This window comes from Eumetopias jubatus, unplaced genomic scaffold (genome assembly GCF_037043125.1).
Source record: "Eumetopias jubatus isolate StellerSeaLion01/CBP00866 unplaced genomic scaffold, mEumJub1_p1.0 scaffold_13, whole genome shotgun sequence".
Classification (NCBI taxonomy): Eukaryota; Metazoa; Chordata; class Mammalia; order Carnivora; family Otariidae; genus Eumetopias; species Eumetopias jubatus.
This window is the reverse complement of record NW_028274819.1, coordinates 1,268,188-1,295,057: the sequence shown is the minus strand read 5'-3', so window position 1 is coordinate 1,295,057 and position 26,870 is coordinate 1,268,188.

Genomic DNA, 26,870 nt, shown 5'->3' with positions numbered 1-26,870 from the left:
AGACCCAACCAAAGAGGTAAAGGATCTATATTCTAGAAATTACAGAACACTTAGGAAAGGAATGGAGGAAGACGCAAAGAGAGAGAAAAACATTCCATGCTCACGGGTTGGAAGAATGAACATTGTGAAAATGTCTGTGCTGCCAGAGCAATCTACACTTGCAATGCAATCCCTATCAAAATACCATCGGCAGTTTCCACAGAAGTGGAACAAACAATCCTAAAACTTGTATGGAACCAGAAAAGACCCCGAATCGCCAGGGGCTTGTTGAAAAGGAAAACCAAGTCTGGGGGCATCACAGTGCCTGACTTCAAGCTATATTAAAAAGCTGTGATCATCAAGACAGCATGGTATTGACACAAAAACAGACACATACAAAAGTGAAACAGAATAGAGACCCCGGAAAGGGACCCTCAACTCTATGGTCAACTAATCTTCGATGAAGCAGGAAAGGATAGCCAATGGAACAAAAGTCTCTTCAATAAATGGTGCTGGGAAAATGGGACAGCTACATACCAAAGGACGAAACTCGACCATGCTCTTACACCATACACGAAGATAAACTCAAAATGGATGAAAGACCTCAATGGGAGACAGGAATCCATCAAACTCCTAGAGGAGAGCATAGGCAATAACCTCTTTGGCCTTGGCCACAGCAACTTCTTTCATGACTCGTCTCCAAAGGCAAGGGAAACAAAACCAAACATGAACTTTTGGGACTTCATCAAGATAAAGAAGCTTCTGCACAGCAAAGGAAACAGTCAACAAAACTAAGAGGCAACCCACAGAATGGGAGAAGATATTTGCGAATGACACTACAGAGGAACGGCTGGTATCCAAGGTCTATAAAGAATGTCTCAAACTCAACACCCCAAAAACAAATAATCAAGTCAAAAAATAGGCAGAAGACGTGAAAAGACACTTCTCTGAAGAAGACATACAAATGGCTAACAGACACATGAAAAAATGTTCATCACCATTAGCCTTCAGGGAAATTGAAATCAAAGCCACATTGACATACCACCTCACGCCAGATAGAATGGCAAAAATGGGCAGGGAGAGAAACAACCAATGTTGGAGAGGTTGCGGAGAAAGGGGAACCCTCTTTACACTCTTGGTGGGAATGCAAGTTGGTACAGCCACGTTGGAAAACAGTGTGGACGTTCGTCATAAAGTTAACAATAGAGCTACCCTATGACCCAGCAATTGCACTCCTGGCTATTTACCCCAAAGACACAGATGTAGTAGAAAGAAGGGCCATATGCACCCCAATGGTCAGAGCACCAATGTCCGCAATAAGCAAACTGTGGAAAGAGTCGAGATGCCCTTCAACAGATGAATGGGTAAAGAAGATGTGGTCCATATATATAATGTCCAATGGAACATGACTCAGCCATCAGAAAGGATGAATACCCAACTTTTACATCAACATGGATGGGACTGGAGGACATGATGCTAAGTGAAATCAGTCAAGCACAGACAGTCAATTATCATATGGTTTCACTTATCTGTGGAACATAAGGAATAGAATGGAGGACCTTAGGAGAAGGAAGGGAAAAATGAAGGGAGGGAATTCGGAGGGAGAGATGAACCACGAGAGCCTATGGACTCTGAGAAACAAACTGAGGGTTCTAGAGGGGAGAGGGTGGGGGGATAGGTTAGCCCGGTGATGGGTATTAAGGAGGGCGCGTATTGCATGGAGCACTGGGTGTTATATGAAAACAACAGATCGTGGATCACTTCATCAAAAAGTAATGAGGTATTGTATGGTGACTAACATGACATTAAAAATAAAAATCTCCTACAACTGGATAAAAAAAAGAACAACCCAATTAAAAATAGGTAAAAGACTTGAATAGACATGTCTCCAAAGAAGACACACAGATGGCCAATCAATGGCCAATAAGTGCATGAAGAGATGTTCAATATCCTTAGCCATAAGGAAAACACAAATCAAAAGCACAGTGAGATGCCACCTCGCACCTGCAATGGCAGTTACCGTTAAAAAAGACAGAATAAGAATAAGGGTTGGAGAGGAGGAGTTGGAACCCTTGTGCACGGTTGGTGGGAAGTAAAATGGGGCAGTCACCGTGGAAACAGCCGGGCAGTTCCTCTAACAGTGAAATATAGAATTACCATATGACTCAGCAATTTCTGCGCCTCGGTGTTTACCCAAAGGAAGCGCGCGCAGAGCAGAGACACTTGTACACCCATAGTCACGGTGGCAGTGTGCACAACAGCCAAATGGGGAAACCGCCAAAGTGTCCGTCAACAGATAACAGGTAAAAACATGTGGTCTATCCACACGTGGAATGTTATGCAGCCATAAAGAGGAATGGGGCTCTGACACCGGCTGCAGTGTGGATGAGCCCTGAACACAACATGCTGAGTGAATTAAGCCCGTCGCCAAAGGACAAACACTGTATTATTTCATGGGTGTGAAATATCTAGAATGGGCAAATTCCTCGAGGTGGAAAGTAGATTAGAAGCTACCACGGCTGGGGAGAGGGGGAAATGGGGAGTCACTGCTTAATGGGGACAGAATTTCTGTCTGAGGTGATGAAAGACATCCAGAAACAGAGGGAGGCGATGATTACAAACATCGCTAACCTACTTAATGTCACTGAATTGTATGCGTAAAATGGTAAATAAATACATAAATACATAAAAGCTACTCTAACACAACAGTAAGTCAACCAGATATCTTATTTGGAAATTACCATCCTCCTGGTATTTTGATAGGGATTGCATTAAATGTAGATTCCTTTGGATAGTACAGACATTTTAACAAGCCCTATCTATATACAAATAGCACTTCTCGCAGAGCTGGAACAAACAATCCTCAAATTTGTATGGAACCAGAAAAGACCCCAAATAGCCAAAGGAATGTTGAAAATGAAAACCACAGCTGGTGGCATCACAATTCCAGACTTCCAGCTCTATTACAAAGTGGTCATCACCGAGACAGCATGGTACTGGCACAAGAACAGACACATAGATCAATGGAACAGAATAGAGAACCTGGAAATGCACCCTCAACTCCACGGTTAACTAACCTTTGACAAAGCAGGAAAGAATATCCAATGGAAAAAAGACAGTCTCTTCAACAACTGCTGGTGTTGGGAGAATTGGACAGCCACATGCAGAAGAATGAAACTGGACCACGTTCTTACACCATACACAAAGATCAACTCAACATGGAGCAAAGACCTAAATGTGAGACAAGAATCCATCAAAATCCTAGAGGAGAACACAGGCAGTAAACTCTTTGATATTGGCTGTAGCAACTTCTTGCTAGACATGTCTCCAAAGGCAAGGGAAACAAAAGCAAAAAGGAACTACTGGGACTTCAAGATAAAAAGCTCCTGCACAGCGAAGGAAACAGTCAACAAAACCAAAAGACACCCTACAGAATGGGAGAAGATATTTGCAAATGACATATCTGATAAAGGGTTAGCACCCCAAATCTATCAGGAACTGATACCCCTCAATACCCAAAACTCGAAGAATCCAGGTAAGAAATGGGCAGAGACATAACATAAGAAAAGGGAAAAAAGAAAAGAAATGGGCAGAAGACGTGAACAGTCATTTCTCCGAAGAAGACATACACACGGCCAACAGACCCCTGAAAAAATGCTCAACATCACTTGGCATCAGGGAAATACAAACCAAAACGCAGTGAGATACCACCTCACACCTGTCAGGATGGCTAAAATGAATAAGTCAGGAAACAACAGATGTTGGCGAGGATGCAGAGAAAGGGAAACCCTCTTGCACTGTTGGTGGGAATGCAAGCTGGTGCAGCCACTCTGGAAGACAGTATGGAGTTTCCTCAGAAAGTTAAAAATAGAACAACCCTATGACCCAGCAATTGCACTACTAGGTGTTTACCCAAAGGATACAAAAATATTCATTCAAAGATGCAAAGGGGCAGCTGCACCCTGATGTTTATAGCAGCAATGTCCACAACAGCAAACTATGGTAAGAGCCCAGGTGTCCATCGACAGATGAAGGGAGAAAGAACAAGTGGTATGTATATACAATGGAATATTACGCTGCCATCAAAAAGAATGGAATCTTCTCATTTCAATGACACGGTTGGAACTAGAGGGTATTAGGCTAAGCAAAATAAGTCAGAAAAGACAAATACCATATGATCTGATTCATATGTGGGACATAAGAAACAAAATAGATGAGCATAGCAGAAGGAAAAGTGAGAGAGAGAGAGAGAGAAGGAAGCAAACCATAGGAGATTCTTAATGATAGAGAGCAGATGGAGGGTAAATGGAGGGAGGTGAGGGGTAGGGATTAAGGAGGGGCACCTGTTGTGTTGGGCACTGAGTGCTGTGTGTAAGTGATGGATCACCGAATTCCACTCCAGAAACCAATATTGCGCTGTACGCTAACGAACGACAATTGAAATAAAAATTTAAAGAGAAAGAAATTATGATTCTCCTAAGTCATCTCTACGGAGGCGGTGGTGAGAATTGCGGTGAGCAGGGCCCATCTCCCCTCCACTCTGGGCTCCATGCTCACGGACGCTCCTGGGGAGGGGGGGACTAGCACTGCAGGCACCTGCACATAAGCGAAAGCCTGGCCTTCACGAGCAGCCTGGCAGAGAGAAGCACACGCACCTAAGAATTGCAGATATTCCAGTCTCTGAAAATTCAAGAAAAGCTAAAAATCCTAGAAATTAGTTTCTATTAATAACTATGAAACAAAATGGGAAGAAGTTAAATTTAGAAATATGAAAACCAGGATGTCAAAGCCAATGGGAGGCCAGGGATGGAGGAACGTACACACACACACAGACACACACACACACACACACACACAAACACACTGATTGTGCCCTGGAGAAAAGACACAAACAGGAAGGAGGAAGTCAGTAAGTGAGCAGTCTGATCTCTGGGCAGGTATATAAAGGGCCCGAGCCCAGGAGGCTCCACGCCTGAACACCTGTCCTCTGCACCTGCTCCTCTGACCTGCTCCACCCTCAACCCACCAGAACCATGGGCTGCTGTGGCTGTTCTGGAGGCTGCGGCTCCGGCTGTGGAGGCTGTGGCTCCGGCTGTGGGGCCTGCGGCTCCGGCTGTGGAGGCTGTGGAGGCTGTGGCTCCGGCTGTGGGGGCTGTGGCTCGGGCTGTGGGGGCTGCGGCTCCGGCTACTGTGTGCCCGTCTGCTGCTGCAAACCCATGTGCTGCTATGTGCCAGCCTGCACCTGCTCCAGCTGTGGCCCCTGTGGGGGCTCCAAGGGGGGCTGTGGCTCCTGTGGGGGCTCCAAGGGGGGCTGTGGCTCCTGTGGGGGCTGCAAGGGGGGCTGTGGCTCCTGTGGGGGCTGCAAGGGGGGCTGTGGCTCCTGTGGGGGCTCCAAGGGGGGCTGTGGCTCCGGCTGTGGGGGCTGTGGCTCCGGTTGTGGGGGCTGTGGCTCTGGATGCTGTGGGGGCTGTGGCTCTGGCTGTGGGGGCTGTGGCTCCGGCTGTGGGGGCTGTGGCTCCTGTGGGGGCTACAAGGGGGGCTGTGCCTCCTGTGGCTCCTGTGGCTGTTCCCAGTCCAGCTGCTGTGTCCCCCGCTGCTCCCAGTCCAGCTGCGGCAAACCCTGCTGCTCCCAGTCCAGCTGCTGTGTCCCCATTTGCTGCCAGTGCAAGATCTGAGATTCTGCCCACAGACCCCAGGTAGCTCCAGTCCTCCAGTCTGAGGTCCCCTGGCCATGACCAATGAGACATTCCAGAGCCCTGGAGCCCAAATTCTTGGCCATCTTCAGCAGAAACGAGTGACCTGAGACTTTGGGCCCAGTGTCCCAGCTCACCAGACCCTGTTCTTTTATCTATCCTGGAGCCCCTCCCCACTCACCTTCTACAAGGCCCTTCCTCCTTGTCTGCCGCACTTGTATCTCAGCTCCTTGGGCTCCGAGCCTCTAAACACCCACCACTCCCCCCACTGAATTTGGTTAGGACTAGCTTCATGCGGTTACCATCAGAGACCTACCTCCCATATCCACCACCTGTCTTCTCCACTTGTAATACCTGAGCTGAGGCTGGTGTGGGACTCCCAGGAGGCAGCGACACCCCAGCTCTGGAGCCGCCTGGGACCCAGACCATCTCTCCTCTTCCCTGAGCCTTCCTCCGCAGCTCTGTGCTCTGTCTGCTGCAGACCCTGAAAGCCCCTAAATAAACACGTTGTCCAACCACAAGCCTTGGGCTCCCTGTGATTCCTTTCTTCCTTCCCCTGCAGGTGAACGAACTGCCCACCACGCTGGGATGGAAAGCACTGAAGTATCACGATATTTACAAATGTTTAACCGGTAATGTCTTTCCTAGACACACATTATTCTCAGAATAGGCCCTACAGGTGCGGAGGCTGAGCTCTGGGATGCGGAGTGCATCCGCAGGCGGGCGCTGCAGCCGAGGCAACCCCCACTGCCACACACCCCGGTTTTCTGGTGGCTTCCATGGTTCACCTACCTGTGGTCAACCTCCATGTGGAAGCAGATGGTCTCCTGAGGTGGTGTCAGAGGTCACAGCAGCCTTTACGCTGCGACCCCATACCCACCACATCCTCCACCGCACTTCATCCCATCACGTAGGCATTTTCTCATCTTACGTCATCATGAGAAGTGTTAAAAACAGAACCAGGGGAAAATAATATAGGGAGCTCTAGCTGTTCCCTCATGACTCCTTTATACTTCAGGCTAAAATGTTACATTTGAGTTTTACTTTCTTTCCTTATTCTTACTTCCTTTTCCTTTTTCTTTTCTTTTCTTTTCTTTTTCTCTTCTTTCTTTTTTTTTTTTTTCCACCCTGTTCCCATGCCAAATAGGTTCTAGCTCCCGACCTCTGGGTTTATTTTATTTCATTTATGTATTTCAGAGAGATGGAGAGAGCAAGAGCAAGGAAGAGAGGCAGAGGGAGAAGGAGAAGCAGACTCCCCATTGAGCGGGGAGCCCACGTGGGGCTCGATCCCAAGACCCTGGGATCATGACCTGAACCAAAGGCAGCCGTGTAATGAACTGAGCCACCCGGGCACCCCCCAACCTACGTTTCTAAGTCGCCTCTTAATTTGTTTCTCATCTATGTTTTATAGATTTATGCCCCATACTAGCCCGTTTTTCACGCTACTCAATTTTATCTTCCTATGTATATGGCAGTTCTGATTTCTTTGCAATTTGGGGATAGAGTGTCCTCTAACACACAGACCAAAAATCAAGCAGGAACAGGCAGATCACCCTGCTTTGTCCACCCTAAGGAATTGTAATATCCTTCCCCGCCCCCCCCTTTTTTTTATTGCTTCGGGTCATCTTGCCTTTGGTTACATACCTGTGGTAGCTTTCGACCACTTCCGATTTTTTCTAAGGTGCATTTTGTTTGGGTCGTGGTTGATATTTTGGACACTGTCCATTCGCTCAACCATCCCTCCACAGAATGACTAGGAGGAGGGACTCCCAACAAAGAACCACAGACATTGTCCTCTGCCTCAGAACTAAGGGATATGGACGTAAGCAGGATGTCAGAGACAGAATTCAGGATAGCCATCATAAAGTCAATAACTACGCTTGAAAAAGCTTTGGCGACAATACAGAATCTCTAAGAACAGAAATGAGATCTAATCAGGCCAAACGTAAAAATGCTATGAGTGAGATGCAGGCTAAACGGGATACTCTAACAGCCAGGGTAAATGAGGCAGAAGAACCAATCAATGATCTAGAAGAGAAGCTGATAGAAAGGAAGGAAGCCGAAGGAGATAGGGATAGGCAGCTGGTAGCCCTTGAAAACAGACTTAGAGAGAGCAATGATGCCATGAAATATTCCAGTGTCGGACTTATTGGGATCCCCGAGGGGCTGGAGAGAGAGAGAGAGAGAGAGGACTGGAACGTCTATTAGAGCAAATCCCAGCTGAGCTGAGAACTTCCCCAATCTGGGGAAGGAAACAAGCATTCGTGTCCAAGAGGCAGAGAGGACCCCTCCCAAAATCTGTAAAAATAGATCAACACCCCACATACTATAGAGAAGCTTGAAAATCTTGGAGCCACGAAAGCTGTCCTGAGAGCAGCTAGGGGGAAGAGATTTCTTACGTACAGAGGGAGGAACATCAGAATAACATCAGACCTATCCGCGGAGACCTGGCAAGCCAGAAAGGGCTGGCAAGACATATTCAGGGTACTAAATGAGAAGAACATGCAGCCAAGAATACTTTATCCAGCAAGGCTGTCATTCAGAACGGATGGAGAGAGAAAGGGCTTCCAGGACCAGCAGAAACTGAAAGAATATGTGGCCACCAGTCCAGCCCTGCAAGGAAGATTAAGGGGAATTCTATAAAAGAAGAAAGACCCAAGAGTAATATGGACCAGAAATGAACAGAGACTATCTATAGAATCAGGGACGTCACAGGCAATACAATGCCACTAAATTCATATCTTTCAATAGTTACTCTCAATGTAAACCGCTTGCATACTCCCATCAAAAGATACAGGGTTTCAGATTGTATTTAAAAAGCAGGACCCATGCATATGCTGTCTACAAGAGACTCGTCTTGAACCTAAAGACACCTCCAGATTGAAAGGGAAGGGATGGAGAACAATTTACCATGCCAACGGACCTCAAAAGAATGCTGCGGTAGCAATTCTCCTAGCAGAATAATAAGATTTTAAGCCAAAGACTGTGGTAAGAGATGTAGAGGGACACTCTATCACACTTAAAGGGTCTATCCAACAAGAAAATCCAGCAATTGTAAATATCTATGCGCCCAACACGGGAGCAGCCAACTCTATAGACCAAACCAATAACCAAAATAAAGAATCAAATTGATATTAATACATTAATAGTAGGAGACGTCAACACTCCACTCACGGCGATGGACAGATCATCTAAGCAGAAGATCAACAAAGAAACAAGAGCTTTAAAGGACACATTGGACCAGATGGACTCCGGAGATACAAACAGAACATCCCATCCTGAAACAACAGAATACTCATTCTTCTCGAGTGCACACGGAACTTTCTCCAGAATAGATCACATACTGGGTCACAAATCAGGTCTCAACCGATACCGAAAGACTGAGATTATTCCCTGCCTATTTTCAGACCACAATGCTTTGAAACTGGAACTCAACCACAAGGAAAAATCTGGAAGGAGTGCACACACTTGGAGGTTAAAAAGCATCCTGCTAAAGAAGGAATGGGTCAACCAGGAAATTAAAGAGGGACTTAAACGATTCATGCAAGCCAATGAAAATGAAAACATATCAGTCCCAAACCTATGGGATACTGCCAAGGCGGTCGTTAGAGGGAAGCATATAGCCATCCAAGCCTCTCTCAAAAAATTAGAAAAATCCCAAATGCACGAGCTAACCTTACACCTGAAGGACCCGAAGAAAGAGCAGCAAACAAAGCCTAAACCCAGCAGGAGAAGAGAAATAATAACGATGAGAGCAGACGTCAATGAAATAGAAACTAGAAGAACAGCAGAACAGATCAACAAACCTAGAAGCTGGTTCTTTGAAAGAATTAATAAGATTCATAAACCTCTGGCCAGCCTCTTCCAAAAGAAAAGAGAAAAGACCCAAATTAATAAAATCATGAATGAAAGGGGAGAAATCACAACCAATACCAAGGAAATAGAGACAATTACTATAACTCATTACCAGCAGCTATAAGCCACCAAAATAGGAAACTGGAAGAAATCGATGCATTCCTGGATACTTATACACTACCAACATATTATAGGGAAGCTTCGGTACAGGAAGAAATAGACAATCTGAACAGACCAGGAACCAGTAAGGATGTTGAAGCATTCGTCAAAAACCTCCCAGAAAACAAGAGTCCAGGGCCAGATGGCTTCCCAGGGCAATTCTATCGAACATTTAAAGAAGAACTCATACCTATTCTACTGAAGCTGTTCCCAGAAAGTAGAAATGCAAGGAAAACTTCCAAACTCGTTCTATGAGGCCAGCATTGCACTGATCCCAAAACAAGACAAAGACCCCATCTACCCCAAAGTAGAATTACAGACCAGTAACCCTGATGAACATGGAGGCCAAACTACGCAACAAGATCCCAGCCAATAGGATCCAACAGTACATTGAAAGGATTATTCACCACGACCAGGTGGGATTTATCCCTGGGATACAAGGGCGCTTCAACATTCGCAAGCCAATCAATCAATGTGATGTACTGCATTAACAAAAGAAAGGACCAGAACCCTATGATCCTCTCAATAGATGCAGAAAAAGCATTTGACAAAAAATACAGCGTCCTTTCCTGGTTAAAACTCTTCAAAATATAGGGATAGAGGAAATATACCTCCATATCGTAAAAGCCGTTTATGAAAAGCCCACACTGAATATCATTCTCAATGGGAAAAAAACGGAGAGCTTTTCCCTTAAGGTCAGGAACACAACAGGGATGCCCATTCTCACCACTTTTGCTCAACATAGTACTGGAAGTCCTAGCCTCAGCAACCAGACAACAAAAAGAAATAAAAGGCATTCAAATTGGCAAAGGAGAAGTCAAACTCTCTCTCTCTCTTTGCAGATGACATGATGCTTTACGTGGAAAACCCAAAAGGCTCCACCCCAAATTACGAGAACTCATACAGCAATTCAGCCACGTAGCAGGATACAAAATCAATGCCCAGAAATCAGTTGCATTTCTATACACTAACAATGTGACTGAAGAGAGAGAAATTAAGCAAACAGTTCCATTTACAATAGCACCAACAACTGTAAGATACCTAGGAATAGACCCAACCAAAGAGGTAAAGGATCTATATTCTAGAAATTACAGAACACTTAGGAAAGGAATGGAGGAAGACGCAAAGAGAGAGAAAAACATTCCATGCTCACGGGTTGGAAGAATGAACATTGTGAAAATGTCTGTGCTGCCAGAGCAATCTACACTTGCAATGCAATCCCTATCAAAATACCATCGGCAGTTTCCACAGAAGTGGAACAAACAATCCTAAAATTTGTATGGAACCAGAAAAGACCCCGAATCGCCAGGGGCTTGTTGAAAAGGAAAACCAAGTCTGGGGGCATCACAGTGCCTGACTTCAAGCTATATTAAAAAGCTGTGATCATCAAGACAGCATGGTATTGACACAAAAACAGACACATACAAAAGTGAAACAGAATAGAGACCCCGGAAAGGGACCCTCAACTCTATGGTCAACTAATCTTCGATGAAGCAGGAAAGGATAGCCAATGGAACAAAAGTCTCTTCAATAAATGGTGCTGGGAAAATGGGACAGCTACATACCAAAGGACGAAACTCGACCATGCTCTTACACCATACACGAAGATAAACTCAAAATGGATGAAAGACCTCAATGGGAGACAGGAATCCATCAAACTCCTAGAGGAGAGCATAGGCAATAACCTCTTTGGCCTTGGCCACAGCAACTTCTTTCATGACTCGTCTCCAAAGGCAAGGGAAACAAAACCAAACATGAACTTTTGGGACTTCATCAAGATAAAGAAGCTTCTGCACAGCAAAGGAAACAGTCAACAAAACTAAGAGGCAACCCACAGAATGGGAGAAGATATTTGCGAATGACACTACAGAGGAACGGCTGGTATCCAAGGTCTATAAAGAATTTCTCAAACTCAACACCCCAAAAACAAATAATCAAGTCAAAAAATAGGCAGAAGACGTGAAAAGACACTTCTCTGAAGAAGACATACAAATGGCTAACAGACACATGAAAAAATGTTCATCACCATTAGCCTTCAGGGAAATTGAAATCAAAGCCACATTGACATACCACCTCACGCCAGATAGAATGGCAAAAATGGGCAGGGAGAGAAACAACCAATGTTGGAGAGGTTGCGGAGAAAGGGGAACCCTCTTTACACTCTTGGTGGGAATGCAAGTTGGTACAGCCACGTTGGAAAACAGTGTGGACGTTCGTCATAAAGTTAACAATAGAGCTACCCTATGACCCAGCAATTGCACTCCTGGCTATTTACCCCAAAGACACAGATGTAGTAGAAAGAAGGGCCATATGCACCCCAATGGTCAGAGCACCAATGTCCGCAATAAGCAAACTGTGGAAAGAGTCGAGATGCCCTTCAACAGATGAATGGGTAAAGAAGATGTGGTCCATATATATAATGTCCAATGGAACATGACTCAGCCATCAGAAAGGATGAATACCCAACTTTTACATCAACATGGATGGGACTGGAGGACATGATGCTAAGTGAAATCAGTCAAGCACAGACAGTCAATTATCATATGGTTTCACTTATCTGTGGAACATAAGGAATAGAATGGAGGACCTTAGGAGAAGGAAGGGAAAAATGAAGGGAGGGAATTCGGAGGGAGAGATGAACCACGAGAGCCTATGGACTCTGAGAAACAAACTGAGGGTTCTAGAGGGGAGGGGGTGGGGGGATGGGTTAGCCCGGTGATGGGTATTAAGGAGGGCGCGTATTGCATGGAGCACTGGGTGTTATATGAAAACAACGGATCGTGGATCACTTCATCAAAAAGTAATGAGGTATTGTATGGTGACTAACATGACATTAAAAATAAAAATCTCCTACAACTGAATAAAAAAAAGAACAACCCAATTAAAAATAGGTAAAGGACTTGAATAGACATGTCTCCAAAGAAGACACACAGATGGCCAATCAATGGCCAATAAGTGCATGAAGAGATGTTCAATATCCTTAGCCATCAGGAAAACACAAATCAAAAGCACAGTGAGATGCCACCTCGCACCTGCAATGGCAGTTACCGTTAAAAAAAAAGACAGAATAAGAATAAGGGTTGGAGAGGAGGAGTTGGAACCCTTGTGCACGGTTGGTGGGAAGTAAAATGGGGCAGTCACCGTGGAAACAGCCGGGCAGTTCCTCTAACAGTGAAATATAGAATTACCATATGACTCAGCAATTTCTGCGCCTCGGTGTTTACCCAAAGGAAGCGCGCGCAGAGCAGAGACACCTGTACACCCATAGTCACGGTGGCAGTGTGCACAACAGCCAAATGGGGAAACCGCCAAAGTGTCCGTCAACAGATAACAGGTAAAAAATGTGGTCTATCCACACGTGGAATGTTATGCAGCCATAAAGAGGAATGGGGCTCTGACACCGGCTGCAGTGTGGATGAGCCCTGAACACAACATGCTGAGTGAATTAAGCCCGTCGCCAAAGGACAAACACTGTATTATTTCATGGGTGTGAAATATCTAGAATGGGCAAATTCCTCGAGGTGGAAAGTAGATTAGAAGCTACCACGGCTGGGGAGAGGGGGAAATGGGGAGTCACTGCTTAATGGGGACAGAATTTCTGTCTGAGGTGATGAAAGACATCCAGAAACAGAGGGAGGCGATGATTACAAACATCGCTAACCTACTTAATGTCACTGAATTGTATGCGTAAAATGGTAAATAAATACATAAATACATAAAAGCTACTCTAACACAACAGTAAGTCAACCAGATATCTTATTTGGAAATTACCATTCTCCTGGTATTTTGATAGGGATTGCATTAAATGTAGATTGCTTTGGATAGTACAGACATTTTAACAAGCCCTATCTATATACAAATAGCACTTCTCGCAGAGCTGGAACAAACAATCCTCAAATTTGTATGGAACCAGAAAAGACCCCAAATAGCCAAAGGAATGTTGAAAATGAAAACCACAGCTGGTGGCATCACAATTCCAGACTTCCAGCTCTATTACAAAGTGGTCATCACCGAGACAGCATGGTACTGGCACAAGAACAGACACATAGATCAATGGAACAGAATAGAGAACCTGGAAATGCACCCTCAACTCCACGGTTAACTAACCTTTGACAAAGCAGGAAAGAATATCCAATGGAAAAAAGACAGTCTCTTCAACAACTGCTGGTGTTGGGAGAATTGGACAGCCACATGCAGAAGAATGAAACTGGACCACGTTCTTACACCATACACAAAGATCAACTCAACATGGAGCAAAGACCTAAATGTGAGACAAGAATCCATCAAAATCCTAGAGGAGAACACAGGCAGTAAACTCTTTGATATTGGCTGTAGCAACTTCTTGCTAGACATGTCTCCAAAGGCAAGGGAAACAAAAGCAAAAAGGAACTACTGGGACTTCAAGATAAAAAGCTCCTGCACAGCGAAGGAAACAGTCAACAAAACCAAAAGACACCCTACAGAATGGGAGAAGATATTTGCAAATGACATATCTGATAAAGGGTTAGCACCCCAAATCTATCAGGAACTGATACCCCTCAATACCCAAAACTCGAAGAATCCAGGTAAGAAATGGGCAGAGACATAACATAAGAAAAGGGAAAAAAGAAAAGAAATGGGCAGAAGACGTGAACAGTCATTTCTCCGAAGAAGACATACACACGGCCAACAGACCCCTGAAAAAATGCTCAACATCACTTGGCATCAGGGAAATACAAACCAAAACGCAGTGAGATACCACCTCACACCTGTCAGGATGGCTAAAATGAATAAGTCAGGAAACAACAGATGTTGGCGAGGATGCAGAGAAAGGGAAACCCTCTTGCACTGTTGGTGGGAATGCAAGCTGGTGCAGCCACTCTGGAAGACAGTATGGAGTTTCCTCAGAAAGTTAAAAATAGAACAACCCTATGACCCAGCAATTGCACTACTAGGTGTTTACCCAAAGGATACAAAAATATTCATTCAAAGATGCAAAGGGGCAGCTGCACCCTGATGTTTATAGCAGCAATGTCCACAACAGCAAACTATGGTAAGAGCCCAGGTGTCCATCGACAGATGAAGGGAGAAAGAACAAGTGGTATGTATATACAATGGAATATTACGCTGCCATCAAAAAGAATGGAATCTTCTCATTTCAATGACACGGTTGGAACTAGAGGGTATTAGGCTAAGCAAAATAAGTCAGAAAAGACAAATACCATATGATCTGATTCATATGTGGGACATAAGAAACAAAATAGATGAGCATAGCAGAAGGAAAAGTGAGAGAGAGAGAGAGAGAAGGAAGCAAACCATAGGAGATTCTTAATGATAGAGAGCAGATGGAGGGTAAATGGAGGGAGGTGAGGGGTAGGGATTAAGGAGGGGCACCTGTTGTGTTGGGCACTGAGTGCTGTGTGTAAGTGATGGATCACCGAATTCCACTCCAGAAACCAATATTGCGCTGTACGCTAACGAACGACAATTGAAATAAAAATTTAAAGAGAAAGAAATTATGATTCTCCTAAGTCATCTCTACGGAGGCGGTGGTGAGAATTGCGGTGAGCAGGGCCCATCTCCCCTCCACTCTGGGCTCCATGCTCACGGACGCTCCTGGGGAGGGGGGGACTAGCACTGCAGGCACCTGCACATAAGCGAAAGCCTGGCCTTCACGAGCAGCCTGGCAGAGAGAAGCACACGCACCTAAGAATTGCAGATATTCCAGTCTCTGAAAATTCAAGAAAAGCTAAAAATCCTAGAAATTAGTTTCTATTAATAACTATGAAACAAAATGGGAAGAAGTTAAATTTAGAAATATGAAAACCAGGATGTCAAAGCCAATGGGAGGCCAGGGATGGAGGAACGTACACACACACACAGACACACACACACACACACACACACAAACACACTGATTGTGCCCTGGAGAAAAGACACAAACAGGAAGGAGGAAGTCAGTAAGTGAGCAGTCTGATCTCTGGGCAGGTATATAAAGGGCCCGAGCCCAGGAGGCTCCACGCCTGAACACCTGTCCTCTGCACCTGCTCCTCTGACCTGCTCCACCCTCAACCCACCAGAACCATGGGCTGCTGTGGCTGTTCTGGAGGCTGCGGCTCCGGCTGTGGAGGCTGTGGCTCCGGCTGTGGGGCCTGCGGCTCCGGCTGTGGAGGCTGTGGAGGCTGTGGCTCCGGCTGTGGGGGCTGTGGCTCGGGCTGTGGGGGCTGCGGCTCCGGCTACTGTGTGCCCGTCTGCTGCTGCAAACCCATGTGCTGCTATGTGCCAGCCTGCACCTGCTCCAGCTGTGGCCCCTGTGGGGGCTCCAAGGGGGGCTGTGGCTCCTGTGGGGGCTCCAAGGGGGGCTGTGGCTCCTGTGGGGGCTGCAAGGGGGGCTGTGGCTCCTGTGGGGGCTGCAAGGGGGGCTGTGGCTCCTGTGGGGGCTCCAAGGGGGGCTGTGGCTCCGGCTGTGGGGGCTGTGGCTCCGGTTGTGGGGGCTGTGGCTCTGGATGCTGTGGGGGCTGTGGCTCTGGCTGTGGGGGCTGTGGCTCCGGCTGTGGGGGCTGTGGCTCCTGTGGGGGCTACAAGGGGGGCTGTGCCTCCTGTGGCTCCTGTGGCTGTTCCCAGTCCAGCTGCTGTGTCCCCCGCTGCTCCCAGTCCAGCTGCGGCAAACCCTGCTGCTCCCAGTCCAGCTGCTGTGTCCCCATTTGCTGCCAGTGCAAGATCTGAGGTTCTGCCCACAGACCCCAGGTAGCTCCAGTCCTCCAGTCTGAGGTCCCCTGGCCATGACCAATGAGACATTCCAGAGCCCTGGAGCCCAAATTCTTGGCCATCTTCAGCAGAAACGAGTGACCTGAGACTTTGGGCCCAGTGTCCCAGCTCACCAGACCCTGTTCTTTTATCTATCCTGGAGCCCCTCCCCACTCACCTTCTACAAGGCCCTTCCTCCTTGTCTGCCGCACTTGTATCTCAGCTCCTTGGGCTCCGAGCCTCTAAACACCCACCACTCCCCCCACTGAATTTGGTTAGGACTAGCTTCATGCGGTTACCATCAGAGACCTACCTCCCATATCCACCACCTGTCTTCTCCACTTGTAATACCTGAGCTGAGGCTGGTGTGGGACTCCCAGGAGGCAGCGACACCCCAGCTCTGGAGCCGCCTGGGACCCAGACCATCTCTCCTCTTCCCTGAGCCTTCCTCCGCAGCTCTGTGCTCTGTCTGCTGCAGACCCTGAAAGCCCCTAAATAAACACGTTGTCCAACCACAAGCCTTGGGCTCCCTGTGATTCCTTTCTTCCTTCCCCTGCAGGTGAACGAACTGCCCACCACGCTGGGATGGAAAGCACTGAAGTATCACGATATTTACAAATGTTTAACCGGTAATGTCTTTCCTAGACACACATTATTCTCAGAATAGGCCCTACAGGTGCGGAGGCTGAGCTCTGGGATGCGGAGTGCATCCGCAGGCGGGCGCTGCAGCCGAGGCAACCCCCACTGCCACACACCCCGGTTTTCTGGTGGCTTCCATGGTTCACCTACCTGTGGTCAACCTCCATGTGGAAGCAGATGGTCTCCTGAGGTGGTGTCAGAGGTCACAGCAGCCTTTACGCTGCGACCCCATACCCACCACATCCTCCACCGCACTTCATCCCATCCCGTAGGCATTTTCTCATCTTACGTCATCATGAGAAGTGTTAAAAACAGAACCAGGGGAAAATAATATAGGGAGCTCTAGCTGTTCCCTCATGACTCCTTTATACTTCAGGCTAAAATGTTACATTTGAGTTTTACTTTCTTTCCTTATTCTTACTTCCTTTTCCTTTTTCTTTTCTTTTCTTTTTCTCTTCTTTCTTTTTTTTTTTTTTCCACCCTGTTCCCATGCCAAATAGGTTCTAGCACCCGACCTCTGGGTTTATTTTATTTCATTTATGTATTTCAGAGAGATGGAGAGAGCAAGAGCAAGGAAGAGAGGCAGAGAGAGAAGGAGAAGCAGACTCCCCATTGAGCGGGGAGCCCACGTGGGGCTCGATCCCAAGACCTTGGGATCATGACCTGAACCAAAGGCAGCCGTGTAATGAACTGAGCCACCCGGGCACCCCCCAACCTACGTTTCTAAGTCGCCTCTTAATTTGTTTCTCATCTATGTTTTATAGATTTATGCCCCATACTAGCCCGTTTTTCACGCTACTCAATTTTATCTTCCTATGTATATGGCAGTTCTGATTTCTTTGCAATTTGGGGATAGAGTGTCCTCTAACACACAGACCAAAAATCAAGCAGGAACAGGCAGATCACCCTGCTTTGTCCACCCTAAGGAATTGTAATATCCTTCCCCGCCCCCCCCCCCTTTTTTTTATTGCTTCGGGTCATCTTGCCTTTGGTTACATACCTGTGGTAGCTTTCGACCACTTCCGATTTTTTCTAAGGTGCATTTTGTTTGGGTCGTGGTTGATATTTGGACACTGTCCATTCGCTCAACCATCCCTCCACAGAATGACTAGGAGGAGGGACTCCCAACAAAGAACCACAGACATTGTCCTCTGCCTCAGAACTAAGGGATATGGACGTAAGCAGGATGTCAGAGACAGAATTCAGGATAGCCATCATAAAGTCAATAACTACGCTTGAAAAAGCTTTGGCGACAATACAGAATCTCTAAGAACAGAAATGAGATCTAATCAGGCCAAACGTAAAAATGCTATGAGTGAGATGCAGGCTAAACGGGATACTCTAACAGCCAGGGTAAATGAGGCAGAAGAACCAATCAATGATCTAGAAGAGAAGCTGATAGAAAGGAAGGAAGCCGAAGGAGATAGGGATAGGCAGCTGGTAGCCCTTGAAAACAGACTTAGAGAGAGCAATGATGCCATGAAATATTCCAGTGTCGGACTTATTGGGATCCCCGAGGGGCTGGAGAGAGAGAGAGAGAGAGAGGACTGGAAGGTCTATTAGAGCAAATCCCAGCTGAGCTGAGAACTTCCCCAATCTGGGGAAGGAAACAAGCATTCGTGTCCAAGAGGCAGAGAGGACCCCTCCCAAAATCTGTAAAAATAGATCAACACCCCACATACTATAGAGAAGCTTGAAAATCTTGGAGCCACGAAAGCTGTCCTGAGAGCAGCTAGGGGGAAGAGATTTCTTACGTACAGAGGGAGGAACATCAGAATAACATCAGACCTATCCGCGGAGACCTGGCAAGCCAGAAAGGGCTGGCAAGACATATTCAGGGTACTAAATGAGAAGAACATGCAGCCAAGAATACTTTATCCAGCAAGGCTGTCATTCAGAACGGATGGAGAGAGAAAGGGCTTCCAGGACCAGCAGAAACTGAAAGAATATGTGGCCACCAGTCCAGCCCTGCAAGGAAGATTAAGGGGAATTCTATAAAAGAAGAAAGACCCAAGAGTAATATGGACCAGAAATGAACAGAGACTATCTATAGAATCAGGGACGTCACAGGCAATACAATGCCACTAAATTCATATCTTTCAATAGTTACTCTCAATGTAAACCGCTTGCATACTCCCATCAAAAGATACAGGGTTTCAGATTGTATTTAAAAAGCAGGACCCATGCATATGCTGTCTACAAGAGACTCGTCTTGAACCTAAAGACACCTCCAGATTGAAAGGGAAGGGATGGAGAACAATTTACCATGCCAACGGACCTCAAAAGAATGCTGCGGTAGCAATTCTCCTAGCAGAATAATAAGATTTTAAGCCAAAGACTGTGGTAAGAGATGTAGAGGGACACTCTATCACACTTAAAGGGTCTATCCAACAAGAAAATCCAGCAATTGTAAATATCTATGCGCCCAACACGGGAGCAGCCAACTCTATAGACCAAACCAATAACCAAAATAAAGAATCAAATTGATATTAATACATTAATAGTAGGAGACGTCAACACTCCACTCACGGCGATGGACAGATCATCTAAGCAGAAGATCAACAAAGAAACAAGAGCTTTAAAGGACACATTGGACCAGATGGACTCCGGAGATACAAACAGAACATCCCATCCTGAAACAACAGAATACTCATTCTTCTCGAGTGCACACGGAACTTTCTCCAGAATAGATCACATACTGGGTCACAAATCAGGTCTCAACCGATACCGAAAGACTGAGATTATTCCCTGCCTATTTTCAGACCACAATGCTTTGAAACTGGAACTCAACCACAAGGAAAAATCTGGAAGGAGTGCACACACTTGGAGGTTAAAAAGCATCCTGCTAAAGAAGGAATGGGTCAACCAGGAAATTAAAGAGGGACTTAAACGATTCATGCAAGCCAATGAAAATGAAAACATATCAGTCCCAAACCTATGGGATACTGCCAAGGCGGTCGTTAGAGGGAAGCATATAGCCATCCAAGCCTCTCTCAAAAAATTAGAAAAATCCCAAATGCACGAGCTAACCTTACACCTGAAGGACCCGAAGAAAGAGCAGCAAACAAAGCCTAAACCCAGCAGGAGAAGAGAAATAATAACGATGAGAGCAGACGTCAATGAAATAGAAACTAGAAGAACAGCAGAACAGATCAACAAACCTAGAAGCTGGTTCTTTGAAAGAATTAATAAGATTCATAAACCTCTGGCCAGCCTCTTCCAAAAGAAAAGAGAAAAGACCCAAATTAATAAAATCATGAATGAAAGGGGAGAAATCACAACCAATACCAAGGAAATAGAGACAATTACTATAACTCATTACCAGCAGCTATAAGCCACCAAAATAGGAAACTGGAAGAAATCGATGCATTCCTGGATACTTATACACTACCAACATATTATAGGGAAGCTTCGGTACAGGAAGAAATAGACAATCTGAACAGACCAGGAACCAGTAAGGATGTTGAAGCATTCGTCAAAAACCTCCCAGAAAACAAGAGTCCAGGGCCAGATGGCTTCCCAGGGCAATTCTATCGAACATTTAAAGAAGAACTCATACCTATTCTACTGAAGCTGTTCCCAGAAAGTAGAAATGCAAGGAAAACTTCCAAACTCGTTCTATGAGGCCAGCATTGCACTGATCCCAAAACAAGACAAAGACCCCATCTACCCCAAAGTAGAATTACAGACCAGTAACCCTGATGAACATGGAGGCCAAACTACGCAACAAGATCCCAGCCAATAGGATCCAACAGTACATTGAAAGGATTATTCACCACGACCAGGTGGGATTTATCCCTGGGATACAAGGGCGCTTCAACATTCGCAAGCCAGTCAATCAATGTGATGTACTGCATTAACAAAAGAAAGGACCAGAACCCTATGATCCTCTCAATAGATGCAGAAAAAGCATTTGACAAAAAATACAGCGTCCTTTCCTGGTTAAAACTCTTCAAAATATAGGGATAGAGGAAATATACCTCCATATCGTAAAAGCCGTTTATGAAAAGCCCACACTGAATATCATTCTCAATGGGAAAAAAACGGAGAGCTTTTCCCTTAAGGTCAGGAACACAACAGGGATGCCCATTCTCACCACTTTTGCTCAACATAGTACTGGAAGTCCTAGCCTCAGCAACCAGACAACAAAAAGAAATAAAAGGCATTCAAATTGGCAAAGGAGAAGTCAAACTCTCTCTCTCTCTTTGCAGATGACATGATGCTTTACGTGGAAAACCCAAAAGGCTCCACCCCAAATTACGAGAACTCATACAGCAATTCAGCCACGTAGCAGGATACAAAATCAATGCCCAGAAATCAGTTGCATTTCTATACACTAACAATGTGACTGAAGAGAGAGAAATTAAGCAAACAGTTCCATTTACAATAGCACCAACAACTGTAAGATACCTAGGAATAGACCCAACCAAAGAGGTAAAGGATCTATATTCTAGAAATTACAGAACACTTAGGAAAGGAATGGAGGAAGACGCAAAGAGAGAGAAAAACATTCCATGCTCACGGGTTGGAAGAATGAACATTGTGAAAATGTCTGTGCTGCCAGAGCAATCTACACTTGCAATGCAATCCCTATCAAAATACCATCGGCAGTTTCCACAGAAGTGGAACAAACAATCCTAAAATTTGTATGGAACCAGAAAAGACCCCGAATCGCCAGGGGCTTGTTGAAAAGGAAAACCAAGTCTGGGGGCATCACAGTGCCTGACTTCAAGCTATATTAAAAAGCTGTGATCATCAAGACAGCATGGTATTGACACAAAAACAGACACATACAAAAGTGAAACAGAATAGAGACCCCGGAAAGGGACCCTCAACTCTATGGTCAACTAATCTTCGATGAAGCAGGAAAGGATAGCCAATGGAACAAAAGTCTCTTCAATAAATGGTGCTGGGAAAATGGGACAGCTACATACCAAAGGACGAAACTCGACCATGCTCTTACACCATACACGAAGATAAACTCAAAATGGATGAAAGACCTCAATGGGAGACAGGAATCCATCAAACTCCTAGAGGAGAGCATAGGCAATAACCTCTTTGGCCTTGGCCACAGCAACTTCTTTCATGACTCGTCTCCAAAGGCAAGGGAAACAAAACCAAACATGAACTTTTGGGACTTCATCAAGATAAAGAAGCTTCTGCACAGCAAAGGAAACAGTCAACAAAACTAAGAGGCAACCCACAGAATGGGAGAAGATATTTGCGAATGACACTACAGAGGAACGGCTGGTATCCAAGGTCTATAAAGAATTTCTCAAACTCAACACCCCAAAAACAAATAATCAAGTCAAAAAATAGGCAGAAGACGTGAAAAGACACTTCTCTGAAGAAGACATACAAATGGCTAACAGACACATGAAAAAATGTTCATCACCATTAGCCTTCAGGGAAATTGAAATCAAAGCCACATTGACATACCACCTCACGCCAGATAGAATGGCAAAAATGGGCAGGGAGAGAAACAACCAATGTTGGAGAGGTTGCGGAGAAAGGGGAACCCTCTTTACACTGTTGGTGGGAATGCAAGTTGGTACAGCCACGTTGGAAAACAGTGTGGACGTTCGTCATAAAGTTAACAATAGAGCTACCCTATGACCCAGCAATTGCACTCCTGGCTATTTACCCCAAAGACACAGATGTAGTAGAAAGAAGGGCCATATGCACCCCAATGGTCAGAGCACCAATGTCCGCAATAAGCAAACTGTGGAAAGAGTCGAGATGCCCTTCAACAGATGAATGGGTAAAGAAGATGTGGTCCATATATATAATGTCCAATGGAACATGACTCAGCCATCAGAAAGGATGAATACCCAACTTTTACATCAACATGGATGGGACTGGAGGACATGATGCTAAGTGAAATCAGTCAAGCACAGACAGTCAATTATCATATGGTTTCACTTATCTGTGGAACATAAGGAATAGAATGGAGGACCTTAGGAGAAGGAAGGGAAAAATGAAGGGAGGGAATTCGGAGGGAGAGATGAACCACGAGAGCCTATGGACTCTGAGAAACAAACTGAGGGTTCTAGAGGGGAGGGGGTGGGGGGATGGGTTAGCCCGGTGATGGGTATTAAGGAGGGCGCGTATTGCATGGAGCACTGGGTGTTATATGAAAACAACGGATCGTGGATCACTTCATCAAAAAGTAATGAGGTATTGTATGGTGACTAACATGACATTAAAAATAAAAATCTCCTACAACTGGATAAAAAAAAGAACAACCCAATTAAAAATAGGTAAAAGACTTGAATAGACATGTCTCCAAAGAAGACACACAGATGGCCAATCAATGGCCAATAAGTGCATGAAGAGATGTTCAATATCCTTAGCCATCAGGAAAACACAAATCAAAAGCACAGTGAGATGCCACCTCGCACCTGCAATGGCAGTTACCGTTAAAAAAAAAGACAGAATAAGAATAAGGGTTGGAGAGGAGGAGTTGGAACCCTTGTGCACGGTTGGTGGGAAGTAAAATGGGGCAGTCACCGTGGAAACAGCCGGGCAGTTCCTCTAACAGTGAAATATAGAATTACCATATGACTCAGCAATTTCTGCGCCTCGGTGTTTACCCAAAGGAAGCGCGCGCAGAGCAGAGACACTTGTACACCCATAGTCACGGTGGCAGTGTGCACAACAGCCAAATGGGGAAACCGCCAAAGTGTCCGTCAACAGATAACAGGTAAAAACATGTGGTCTATCCACACGTGGAATGTTATGCAGCCATAAAGAGGAATGGGGCTCTGACACCGGCTGCAGTGTGGATGAGCCCTGAACACAACATGCTGAGTGAATTAAGCCCGTCGCCAAAGGACAAACACTGTATTATTTCATGGGTGTGAAATATCTAGAATGGGCAAATTCCTCGAGGTGGAAAGTAGATTAGAAGCTACCACGGCTGGGGAGAGGGGGAAATGGGGAGTCACTGCTTAATGGGGACAGAATTTCTGTCTGAGGTGATGAAAGACATCCAGAAACAGAGGGAGGCGATGATTACAAACATCGCTAACCTACTTAATGTCACTGAATTGTATGCGTAAAATGGTAAATAAATACATAAATACATAAAAGCTACTCTAACACAACAGTAAGTCAACCAGATATCTTATTTGGAAATTACCATTCTCCTGGTATTTTGATAGGGATTGCATTAAATGTAGATTGCTTTGGATAGTACAGACATTTTAACAAGCCCTATCTATATACAAATAGCACTTCTCGCAGAGCTGGAACAAACAATCCTCAAATTTGTATGGAACCAGAAAAGACCCCAAATAGCCAAAGGAATGTTGAAAATGAAAACCACAGCTGGTGGCATCACAATTCCAGACTTCCAGCTCTATTACAAAGTGGTCATCACCGAGACAGCATGGTACTGGCACAAGAACAGACACATAGATCAATGGAACAGAATAGAGAACCTGGAAATGCACCCTCAACTCCACGGTTAACTAACCTTTGACAAAGCAGGAAAGAATATCCAATGGAAAAAAGACAGTCTCTTCAACAACTGCTGGTGTTGGGAGAATTGGACAGCCACATGCAGAAGAATGAAACTGGACCACGTTCTTACACCATACACAAAGATCAACTCAACATGGAGCAAAGACCTAAATGTGAGACAAGAATCCATCAAAATCCTAGAGGAGAACACAGGCAGTAAACTCTTTGATATTGGCTGTAGCAACTTCTTGCTAGACATGTCTCCAAAGGCAAGGGAAACAAAAGCAAAAAGGAACTACTGGGACTTCAAGATAAAAAGCTCCTGCACAGCGAAGGAAACAGTCAACAAAACCAAAAGACACCCTACAGAATGGGAGAAGATATTTGCAAATGACATATCTGATAAAGGGTTAGCACCCCAAATCTATCAGGAACTGATACCCCTCAATACCCAAAACTCGAAGAATCCAGGTAAGAAATGGGCAGAGACATAACATAAGAAAAGGGAAAAAAGAAAAGAAATGGGCAGAAGACGTGAACAGTCATTTCTCCGAAGAAGACATACACACGGCCAACAGACCCCTGAAAAAATGCTCAACATCACTTGGCATCAGGGAAATACAAACCAAAACGCAGTGAGATACCACCTCACACCTGTCAGGATGGCTAAAATGAATAAGTCAGGAAACAACAGATGTTGGCGAGGATGCAGAGAAAGGGAAACCCTCTTGCACTGTTGGTGGGAATGCAAGCTGGTGCAGCCACTCTGGAAGACAGTATGGAGTTTCCTCAGAAAGTTAAAAATAGAACAACCCTATGACCCAGCAATTGCACTACTAGGTGTTTACCCAAAGGATACAAAAATATTCATTCAAAGATGCAAAGGGGCAGCTGCACCCTGATGTTTATAGCAGCAATGTCCACAACAGCAAACTATGGTAAGAGCCCAGGTGTCCATCGACAGATGAAGGGAGAAAGAACAAGTGGTATGTATATACAATGGAATATTACGCTGCCATCAAAAAGAATGGAATCTTCTCATTTCAATGACACGGTTGGAACTAGAGGGTATTAGGCTAAGCAAAATAAGTCAGAAAAGACAAATACCATATGATCTGATTCATATGTGGGACATAAGAAACAAAATAGATGAGCATAGCAGAAGGAAAAGTGAGAGAGAGAGAGAGAGAAGGAAGCAAACCATAGGAGATTCTTAATGATAGAGAGCAGATGGAGGGTAAATGGAGGGAGGTGAGGGGTAGGGATTAAGGAGGGGCACCTGTTGTGTTGGGCACTGAGTGCTGTGTGTAAGTGATGGATCACCGAATTCCACTCCAGAAACCAATATTGCGCTGTACGCTAACGAACGACAATTGAAATAAAAATTTAAAGAGAAAGAAATTATGATTCTCCTAAGTCATCTCTACGGAGGCGGTGGTGAGAATTGCGGTGAGCAGGGCCCATCTCCCCTCCACTCTGGGCTCCATGCTCACGGACGCTCCTGGGGAGGGGGGGACTAGCACTGCAGGCACCTGCACATAAGCGAAAGCCTGGCCTTCACGAGCAGCCTGGCAGAGAGAAGCACACGCACCTAAGAATTGCAGATATTCCAGTCTCTGAAAATTCAAGAAAAGCTAAAAATCCTAGAAATTAGTTTCTATTAATAACTATGAAACAAAATGGGAAGAAGTTAAATTTAGAAATATGAAAACCAGGATGTCAAAGCCAATGGGAGGCCAGGGATGGAGGAACGTACACACACACACAGACACACACACACACACACACACACACAAACACACTGATTGTGCCCTGGAGAAAAGACACAAACAGGAAGGAGGAAGTCAGTAAGTGAGCAGTCTGATCTCTGGGCAGGTATATAAAGGGCCCGAGCCCAGGAGGCTCCACGCCTGAACACCTGTCCTCTGCACCTGCTCCTCTGACCTGCTCCACCCTCAACCCACCAGAACCATGGGCTGCTGTGGCTGTTCTGGAGGCTGCGGCTCCGGCTGTGGAGGCTGTGGCTCCGGCTGTGGGGCCTGCGGCTCCGGCTGTGGAGGCTGTGGAGGCTGTGGCTCCGGCTGTGGGGGCTGTGGCTCGGGCTGTGGGGGCTGCGGCTCCGGCTACTGTGTGCCCGTCTGCTGCTGCAAACCCATGTGCTGCTATGTGCCAGCCTGCACCTGCTCCAGCTGTGGCCCCTGTGGGGGCTCCAAGGGGGGCTGTGGCTCCTGTGGGGGCTCCAAGGGGGGCTGTGGCTCCTGTGGGGGCTGCAAGGGGGGCTGTGGCTCCTGTGGGGGCTGCAAGGGGGGCTGTGGCTCCTGTGGGGGCTCCAAGGGGGGCTGTGGCTCCGGCTGT